We start from the raw sequence: 10,812 nt of genomic DNA, 5'->3' as shown, positions 1-10,812 counted from the left end.
ATCTCGCTGATGCCAGATATAAACAAACATCAAATGGTCGAACACCATACTCAATTCTACACAAGACTGCATCAGCCCCCATCTCACCTCAGTCATAGAGCATTATCATTACAGAGTGCCTACATCATCATAATCACCAGCATCATCACATATATTTCACAAAATAAGAAAATGAAAAGAACAGAATTAAGCAGTATTAACTAATTTATTAACATCTATGAACTCATTTATCAACATATTTTGTTTCTATAAAGATCTTTTTAAATCCAACATGACATCAACAAAAGGATGACAAAAGGATGGGGGAGGGGGGGGGGGGGGGGTCTCTTGAATTCAAATTTTTCAGTTGTAAACGTTTACTGTAGATTTTGAGAAAAAAAATCAATAATATCAACATGCTATTTTATTATGTAAAGCACAGGTATATACTGAGTTTTATGAGTACTTTATCTTACATTGGACATTATTGTTGTTTTTACTACTACCTGTATTATCATTATTATTACTGCTATTATCATGATCATTGTCATTATTGTTACTATTTGTAATATTGTTATTATTATTAATGTTATTAATTATATTACTACAGTTTTACTATCGAACTACATCATTTTATCCCCCCCCCCTTCAATTTACTATCCAGTTCAGCATCCCTAATATATTTGTCAGAACTTGACTTAAGATTAAATATAAAAAAAACTATGTTTCATGTACACGCATTTAAAAGAACAAATGATTACTTTCATGATCCTCGATATATCTTCTTCTTCTTCTTTAGCTGGTAATCTTCAAAAGGCGTTGTAGCCTATCACGAAGATGAATTAATACTAAAGATTATAAGTGGTGTGAGGAAGATAGATTGTTTCTAAGTGGGATAAGGAGAGTAGATGTCTCAGAAGTAGTCCCTGGCAGTTCTCTGGACTGTCAGCATGCACTATATTTGCTGGAAGTAAGTTCCATTAACTTTGGGACAGAGTGTTGGGCAAATACAAACTTGTCTATGTCGCTTCTGGCTTGGTGCAACTGGAGGGTCATGTCATGGTACTTCCTGCTCGTGATTTGTTAAAGCCCGTCTGTACTAGTTTGGTCTGGGGGATTAGACCACCCTGCAAGGTCACTTACAGGTGGTTATCTCATCAAATCAGCTCTCAATTAATATAAGAAAAAGAGGATCATGAGGGACCAACAGGCACCGATTAGGCATTGTTTGCTATATAGAGGGCGCAAGTAGCTATAAGTAGTGCAGTGGAAAAATTTTCAAGGGAGAGCGGAGAGACCATCGACTATCTTGTGCACCATTCCCAGCCTTCTTGCAGAGTGCCTTGTAGTTGTAGATATAGTAGGCAACTAAAGGTGCTGATCATCTCAAACTGCTGGTTCACTTGTGGTCCCCATTGTGAAGTAGCGTCCTGGACATCTGAGATGTTGTAGGGATCCCAGACACAGGAACAGTTCTCAAGATGAGGGTGGACTAGAGACTTGTACAAAAGAAGCCTGGGTATCAAACCTTCTGCATGGGACAACCTGCATAATAAAAACAAAAAGAGAGGAGAAATCAAATAAGATTAAAACTGCTGCATTACATTGGATTTTCAAAAATAGATCTAGTACCTTCCCACTTTGTTTAGGTCTTGCATTTTAATTTTATTAAAAAATGATAAACTTATGTCTATCTGATAGGGCCTTTTTTGAAAAGAAGAGTAAAGGTTTAGATGTATTTCCAATTATTTTAAAAGTAATTTCCAATTTATTTTAAGTTATTATTTGCTAGACTTTTGTGAACAAAAGTTTGTTAGATATAATGTAATATTTAGGAAAAAATGCCTTTGAGTACGTCTTTTAATATGCTGAGAGAATAAACTGTAGCAACACCATAGTTTGTCACCTAAATAAAAAGCTAGAGAATAAATGAGAATTACAAGATATAATGCAACACAAGATGACAGTTCCCCAAATCTTTGTATATAGTCCAAGTCGAGTGCGGTGTTCGCATGGGCTTAGATTATACAGCCTGAATATTTTCGAACTTCATACAAACATACCTTGCCAGAGTTCAACTTAGGTGTCCTGTTCTTGATTAGATCTACACCATAACATTTGATGATCAGGTCCTGGTGCTCTTTGTTGCACTTCTGTGATCATTATCTGCTTCTTTGTTCCATAGGATCTACAATTTAAAGAAAACATAAACTTAGTAAGGTTTCTGCTAATATCAAATGCATGCATTAGTTATCATCAGTTTATAACTTCGTTCATGTCCTGTAATAAAGAAAGAAATATCCATATCATATGTAGGGTTGGATCCAGAATTCTCACCAACATAAAACTAAAAGGGGTGGCATAAAATCCTGAAAATAAACTAATTATTTCAAACAAGGCACAATGACATGAGTAAGAGCAAAATCAGGGAAAGAGAGAGGGGGGGGGGGGGGGGGGAGGAGACACCTTTTTTCTTTTGTTTTTGTTGTTGATGGTAGATCTAGCCTAGTAGTAGATCTAGATCTACATTCAAACTAAGCTGAATCTGGACCTGGATCACAATAATGACACATGTGCACGACTAGTCTAGTCTAACTTTAGTGGAGCAAAAACGAGACTAGACCCATGGCTATGGAATTCTTTGCTATGGCATAACACAAGCTAGATCTAGATCTAATTGCCTATATATTTTTAGTATTATTAGTAGGTGGCTCTAGACCTAGATCTAGACCCATCCCTAGACCTATGCCACATCTGAAAAGGGGGGCACAGAATGATTGGGCACCCCCCCCCCCCTCTCCATAACTTCCACATCATTTATTTAATCCACCTACACCAGGCATTTATAGTCTTTCTTTATTAGAATGCATTAGGCCTAGAATCTAGCCCTAGATATAGGCCTATACTAGATGCGGGGTTAAATGCTGTTTATATTTAAGTGCTAGATCTAGACTAGACCTAGATGATAGATCTAGGCCTAGCCCTAGGCTCTGCTTAGGCTTTGCTTAGCCTGAATGTTTCTGTCTCTTTCGTTCGTTAGCCTCTGATTTGGGTAGGGTCGGCTGAAGAGAGGAGCCGACCCTACCCAAATCAAGGGCTAACGAACAAAAGAGACAGAAAATTCAGGCCAGACTATGCTATGAATACTAGCCTAGCCCTAGGCTTTACAGTAACACACTGTAAGTTATAGCCGCGCCAGCTCAGGAAACGCAGTCGCTTCTTGGTGGAGTGTTACAGCCGGCTAGAACCGGCGGATTGAAGATCATAAACCGCTCGACGAGATCTCATCGGCTTGGACTAGCAATGAGCCATTTGCGCAGTCTCCAACAGGTCCACATCTACGACCGATTACTATCGGAAATCAAGCTATGAACTGAACTTAAAATTATGAGATGTGCTCTAATGAAATAACCTACGGTAAAATCCTGATTGTTTCTGAAAATACTACCGTCGATGACTTAAATTAGAGTTCGATCATTCAATCAGTTAATATTCTTTGGTCAGAAGAAAGAAAAGAGGATGGGGTAAGGGGTTAACCGGTTGTGACAATGCGGAGAGCCGCTCACTGCAATGACGAACACATCACAATCATTTCAGAGACCTTCACACAAAATGGATCTTTACTTACTTTTCTTGATATCATGGGGTATCACTTCGATGCCAATGTTCGCCTGAAGATTTTCTGCTTCACTGAGATGTACTTGACAAACTTCTATTATAATAGAAATTCACTTAAAAGAAAAATGTTTCATTTTTCGTAATTAAATAACTTGAAAGTTGCAGTTCATACAACCGCCATTTTCGTGCTCAAATCGTAGGGAATTCTGGGAATGCAAAAAATGTTTTATGCATGACCTAATACATAAAACATTTTGTCGATGGCCAATCAACAAACAGTAGTTGGCGTATTTTTTACGTCATTGCTCATGAATATTCATTGACCCTCCAAAACCGTCGTTCAAATCGGACAAAACCCCCATAATGCATCCAATGCAGAACCTATGAAATGTCAAAGGTCACGATTTTAGTTGGCCCTCTAGTCCTCCTACGGAGGACATACTGTGTATGATCGAATCTCTTTGAAAATCTTGGGCAATGCTGCCCTCATTGTTCCGTTTTTTATATGGTCAAAGGTCATAATTATGTCTTTTATGCGCTCTAACTTTCACATTTCTTGACAGAATTCTTTCAAACTTTCTACAGAGATGCATTACATTGGTGATGCTGCTCCTAGTCTTCACAAAAATCCGAGCCACTAGTGGCGACCTCTTTTGTTTCAGGGAGGGGAGAGGTGATCTTTGTCCCTCCTTCGAACATAAGGATGGCACAAAATCGCTGCCACTGCCGGGGGATAAATTCGCATTGCGCGGCAATACAGATTGCGATATTTCTACTTACCTCTGGCATTTTTATTTTAGCACCGAAAATACAAAGCTCTGATAATTATACAGTATGTAGTAGAAATTGGTTATAGTAAATGTAGGTCGGAGGCTTGTTAGAGATGCAGTTGTACCGTATTCATCTTGTTTAAGATTTATATTAATATTATCATCTTTCTAAAGTTTCTTATTTTTCTTCTTCATTTTTCCTGTTGAGTAAAAAAGGCAATATAATCATGAATAATTAAATTATATTTTGTAAGGGCCCCGGAGTGTATATGTAAATGTCATGATCTTGTTGACATTAATCCTGTTCCTTGTGCCAGAAATTTGGGGGTTGTCTTTGACCAGCACATCACCTTGAAAGAACATATAAAAACTGTTTGCAAATCAGCAATGGCAGGAATCAGGTGCATAAGTAAAATCAGATGTTTCCTCTCGAAGCAAGGTGCACTCACTCTGGTGCATGCATTTGTAACAAGCAGATTAGACTCCTGTAACAGCTTGTTGTTTGGACTTCCCGCAATTGACATTTACCGGATCCAGATGATACAGAACATTGCAGCGAGACTGGTCACTCGCACTCCATACCAACAAAGTATAACTAGTACTCTGAAGAAACTACACTGGCTTCCTGTAGATAAGCGCATCATATTCAAACTCTTATTAATTACATTTAAAGCACAACATAGTTCTTCTCCTTCATACCTGACTGATTTGCTCAAACAATACCACCCACCCCGAACCCTCCGTTCAAGCAATCAAGCATTACTTTGTGTACCAAAAACCAATACTATATTCTATGGGGGCAGATCATTTGCAGTTGCTGGACCAAACCTTTGGAACAATCTCCCCAAATTCATACGACAGGCACCCACTGCTGCAACATTCAAATCTTCACTAAAAACGCACCTCTTTGGCCTTAATTAATTAGTTTAAACTATCCTGACTTACGTTCTTTGTTTTTGACCATGTTAGCTATCTCTTTATTATGTTATTTACTATGTTAAGTTAGTCATTTTAGTAGTATAAGATTTGTATACTTCTCTGTGTTGATTCATTTTATGTGATTATAATTATGCTTGTACAGCGCAAAGAGAAACTTATGTTTATTTTGCGCTATATAAATATTGTATTATTATTATTATTATATTATTATTATATGGGCACCAACCGTATTGTTTGTTTTGTCATTATTTTATCATATTGCATTGCTTTCTATGCCTCTTTCCCTTCTCCTATCATCCGTTTTGCTCCAGATCTCCTGTTTCTATGCTACGCTAGCTCGTAATAATTTTCATTTTCCACTCCAGTCTCTTCATTTTTTTTCTTCTAATGCTTAGTTACAATTTCAGTCCCAAAACAAAACTCTTGTAAGTGCTGCACTTAAAAAATACAACCATGTAACCATTTAAAAGTATCATAACAAGAAAGGAAATTAATTGATATCTGGCCGGTGACGAAATGTTCAGATCACAGGTTTACACGTATTGTGCACTGATGCAAATCAACGCATAAACGTAACATTTCAAAAATGCTACGTCTTACAAAAACAAGCATAACGTATTTGTCTTAGCTTATATTCTGGTGACATCCACACTAAATTTATGAGATACTCCGACAGTATTACGTATATAATCCCAATGCGGATGATCAAGTACGTTTTATATTGCCAAATAAATTCTCAATGATTTTATTAGTCACTCAGTATTGTTGCATTGGAATTCAATGAAATTACCTCATGTTCTACAAAATAACATATCATATTGACGGTTTCTATTCCTTCACCCTCTTGTTTTGTTAAAGGTTGTTGAATAGTTTTATTTTTATTTATTTGCTAATTGTTGCTCAAAACTTACCACCCTCCCACTAAGTAAACCCAAATCAACCACATGAGACTATATAAGCAAACGAAGCAAGCGATCCACAACAAATCGCTCTATTTATTTCAGTGATTAAAGTTATAGACCAGTGTTGGAAACGCCCCCCCCCCCCCCTATCAAAAAATGAAATGGAAGCTCTTATTAATACCAATCATGTGAAGGGATGTGTTTTGGCTAATACGTGATGAAACAAATTTTGCCGGAAAACCGCCCATTAATCGATATATTTGGTACATTATCATATCGATCCGGCCTGGATAGATATTGCGTAGTCCCATATAGGCATACATCTTTCTGTGTACAGTGCTTGCAACTTTACCAAGATTGGGCCAAATTTATTATCATTTTGATGATTCCAGAGCCTTGCAATACACACCAATACTAATATGCTAGATGATCAACCTTTTCTGATCGATTCCACAACTTTTCTTTAATAATGCAATCCCCGCCCCCACCCCCCCCCCAACTCTGAGAACGGACGGACCCATGCGTGTTACCAAAATGTCCGGTAAAGGGGTACTTTTCGTGCGACAAATTCCGGCCCGAGAATTGTAAATAAAGGGGTGTATTAACTTTTCACCCGGAGATTTCTTTAAAAGGGGGTGTTTTTTTTTTTTCTCTCATCTCTTTGGACTCCTGAGAAATTATTCCGAATTTAGGGGGGTACACTGAGCATTTTTCATGATTTAGGGGGGGGGGGGTCTCCAAGGCAGGAAAAGCCCGCGAAAAGCCCTCGAAAGGGGGGTTCGGAAATGTTGGCAGTCCTCAGATAGGGGGTGCTTTCAAAAAGAGGGAACGAGCATATGCGTACCCTAAATAACACTGAGTGGGGGGGGGGGGGGGGGTGCCGGGATGCAATCGCATGACCAAAACTAGTCTATAACTTTAACATTGTTTTCACCTTCTCCTTGCGAAAGAGCTTATGACACATCAATCTATTAGGCAAAAAACCAAAACCCCAAAACAAATGACCCACCATAACTATTATTTGTTTTTATTTACTAATTACTTTATACATGTTTTACGTCGTGACCGAAACTGCGGTGCTTGCATGAAGTGAGTGTCACAACGGATCCATCATCCAAGCTTCATTCTTTTCCTCGTTCTTTTGCCACTGTGAGATTGAGATCTTGGTACGAAATGGAAGAAGTTTCCAAATATTTTATGATTTCTTTGTGCATCGTCGTCTTTGTCGTCGTAACTACTTTGCCCAACTTGACTACGGCCCAGGACGTGCCAGAGTTCATTCCTTATTCCGGTCTAGGGCCCCCAAAATGCCCATCAGCTCGTAATATCGCTTTGACAAAAAAACAGAAAATACAGATCAAGCAAGCAAAACGATCGGGCGTGATTGAAGACCTGAGCAGCAATACAACAGCATTGTACATGCGTACTGAGCCGATCGTCACGGACTTTACCGACTATCAAAAGAATACCATCGCCTGCAAACATGGCGAGATGATCCAAACAACCAAGAACAAGAACAAGGACGAGAACAGATCATGAACAGCGACCATGCCAGGATCTGTCCAGCACATAATATTGAAAGTCTTCTTGTGTTTGCCATGAACACCAACAACCACGTGGTTCAAATAGTACAGGTATATCAATTTCAGCCTTTCAGCTCTTCTCTATATTTTTTGTTGTTCAATAATGCTCGTTATTATGACAATAAACATTATACAAACCGTCTGGTATAGGTATTCTTTAAGAAGAAACTGACAATTTTGCAAACCTGCACTGTAGATGCGGTCAGCAGTGGATCAGCCAAACATATAGGCCCGAATTCACAAAGGAGGTTTGTCGACAAACCGAGGTTAATTATGTGCGTCATACGACGTGTTTCGAAGCGTTTTTACAAACCTTGGTTTGTAAAACACAAAGGAGGTTTGTCGAAACAAAGGGAGGTTTGTCGACAAACCTCCTTTGTGAATTCGGGCCAAAGTCTCAGAGCAATCAACATAATTAATATATTGAAGCTCTGCTCCCCGGCCCCTCCCTCTAGGCCGCTACCCCCTCCCCCCCCCCCCCCCACCCCCCATGCACTACGGGAACGGATGGACCGCATTCATGTTCCCCAAATCTCCAGTAATTTTCACGCAACAAAGTCCGGCTCATAATACACAGAAAATTGGCCCGTATTGATTTTACACACCGGACTTAGGAAATGCTTTCAAATGGAGGGAACGCGCATACGCGTACCCTAAATAACACTGAGTGGGGGGGGGGGGGGCATTTTTAGACCCCTTTGTTTTACCTCGATCAATTACATTTATGTGCCCCCCAAACATCAAACATCACAAAGGGAATTAAATTGTTTCAAGAGCTACCTTGAAATGCTCCAAAGAAAGCGAATGGGCTAGTTCGTAGATAGTATTGTTTTGCATGTGCATGGGCAGAAAAAAGTCATTCATTGGCAATAAGGGAGTTTACAGATACAATCTGCGCATGGGCAGATAAAGGTCATTTGTACCAAAAAGGTAAAACCCACAGAGATGAATACTGGATATGCGCTCATGAAAGTTATGTTACATTATTCATTTATGCACCAACGGTACATTCTATGACACGCTGGTGGAAGTATTCTTTTCAAGAGGGCAAACAAAAGGTATTCATGAAGCACATCTATTACTTTGGCAGTTATTATTCTAATATGCTCAAAGTGGAACTTCTCCATGTGTAAAAGATCTGTGGATATTTGGGGTCATTTGTACCATGTGCTATCTGTAAACTCCTTTATCAGCCATGCATGAACTATTTCGTCTATGGCTGATCTACAACGAAACGGAGTTAAGTCTTTTGTCAATTCCGTTTGTTGCCACGACAGGCAGCAAATGAAAATGAATTCGTTTAAATCAAATTATGGAAATGCAAGCAATACTTTAAACAAACATTTATTATTATTATTATTATTATTATTATTTTATTTTATTTTTTTTAATTCATTTATTTATTTATTTTTTTAATTTTTTTTATTTATTTATTTATTTTTATTTATTATTATTTTTTTTTAAATAATTTATTTATTTATTTATTTATTTATTTTTATTTCATTTTTTTTTTTGGGGGGGGGGGGGGGGATTGCGTACATTTAACCACGGCAAATTCGAACTAGCCTTCATTGCTTCTAATTTCAGATCCATCCAGGCTGCGACCAGATGGTGATAGAGCAGCCTTGCAGTGCGGACTACTCCCCACACGAACATTCATGTTCCCAAAATCTCTGGTAAAGGGGTATTTTCACGCAACAACGTCCGGCTCGTAATACACAACAAATCGGCCCGTACTATTGACTGTACACACCGGACTTAGGAGGGTGTTTTCAAAATGAGGGAACATGCATACGCGTACCCTAAAAAACACTGAGTAGGGGGGGGGGGGCATTTGAGGTATGAACTCCAAACATGGGGATAGTATTTATCACCATAGGGAGGCGGCCCCGATTAGATTTGGGGTAATTTGGTCAAAGGTCATCAAAAAATGTAACTTCTGTAGATTTGTGACCATGATTTGTACTTCCCTTCTGGGACCAATGCCAGTAAATGGTGAGAGAACACAATGGCATGAACGGTCTGCCATAATTAAGTCAAACTTAAGTCGTTCTTAGACTTTATGAAATACTCCCTGGAAAATTGTATGTTTTAGCCTCATTAATCTCAATATTTCAAGGACTCTTTGAGCAATGAACTTCAAACATGTTACCATTATGTATCATAGGAGATGAACTACCACTATAGGACCTTGGGGGTAAGTAGGTCATAGGCCAAAGGTCCTCAAGACAGAGGTCAATCAGTGGTAATTACGAGTCTTTGGTCAAGTACGTGAATCACAGTCTCATATGAAAATCATGGATGGAGGTAAATCAATAAGCCAGTTCACGGTTGCAGTCTGAGCATGAGCAGATAAAGGTCATTGTAGAACAAATTATGAAATACACAGAGACAAAATACTGGGTACGTGCTCATGAAAGTTATGTAATCATTATTCATTTATGCACAAGAAGAGCACTCCATGATACACAGGTTGAAGTATTCTTTGAAAAGGGAAACAAAGGCTAAGTATGTAGCATCTCCATCGCTGTAGGAGTGATTATTTCAAAATATACAAAGTGGGACCTCTTCATGTTTTGAAGATCTGTGGATATTCAGGGTCATTGCAGCCATGTGCTAACCGTGAATTGCTCTATAAGTGTGCAGCATCATGGGGGAGGTAAAATAAGCTGAGTTTGGAGACAGGATATAGTTTTCTGGGAAATACAAAGTCCTGAGAATTATACAGTATGTAGTAGAAATTGGAAATAGTGCATGGAGGTCGGAGGCATGTTAGAAAGCAGTCGTATTCTTCATCTTGTTTATCATACATGTATAATATTACCATCTTTCTAAAGTCTTCTTCTTTTTCTTTCAATTTCCTTTAGAGTAAAAAGGCTATATATCACGAGTATAATTATATTTTGTACCTATGTACTTGTACGATGCATGTGTTTAATACTGAAATAAGAAATATACGAGATGGAAGGAAAACATTATCTGAAATCTTAGCGAATGAAATATATTAGCTGATACTTGCCA

General features: G+C 38.4%; 1 long non-coding RNA gene across 1 annotated transcript; it reads right to left on the bottom strand.

The window, feature by feature from the left end:
* Positions 1-621: 621 nt before the first annotated feature.
* LOC115924578 lies at positions 622-3,858 on the bottom strand. The gene is made up of 3 exons (XR_004064371.1): positions 3,608-3,858; positions 2,043-2,167; positions 622-1,524 (listed from the first exon to the last, which is right to left on the bottom strand). It is a non-coding gene; the product is annotated as an uncharacterized LOC115924578 (long non-coding RNA).
* Between the last annotated feature and the right edge of the window lie 6,954 nt (positions 3,859-10,812).

The sequence above is a fragment of the Strongylocentrotus purpuratus genome, unplaced genomic scaffold (genome assembly GCF_000002235.5).
Source record: "Strongylocentrotus purpuratus isolate Spur 01 unplaced genomic scaffold, Spur_5.0 spur5_scaffold_16, whole genome shotgun sequence".
NCBI lineage: Eukaryota > Metazoa > Echinodermata > Echinoidea > Camarodonta > Strongylocentrotidae > Strongylocentrotus > Strongylocentrotus purpuratus.
Note: the sequence above shows the minus strand (reverse complement) of the source record. Positions and strands in the feature narration are given on the sequence as shown.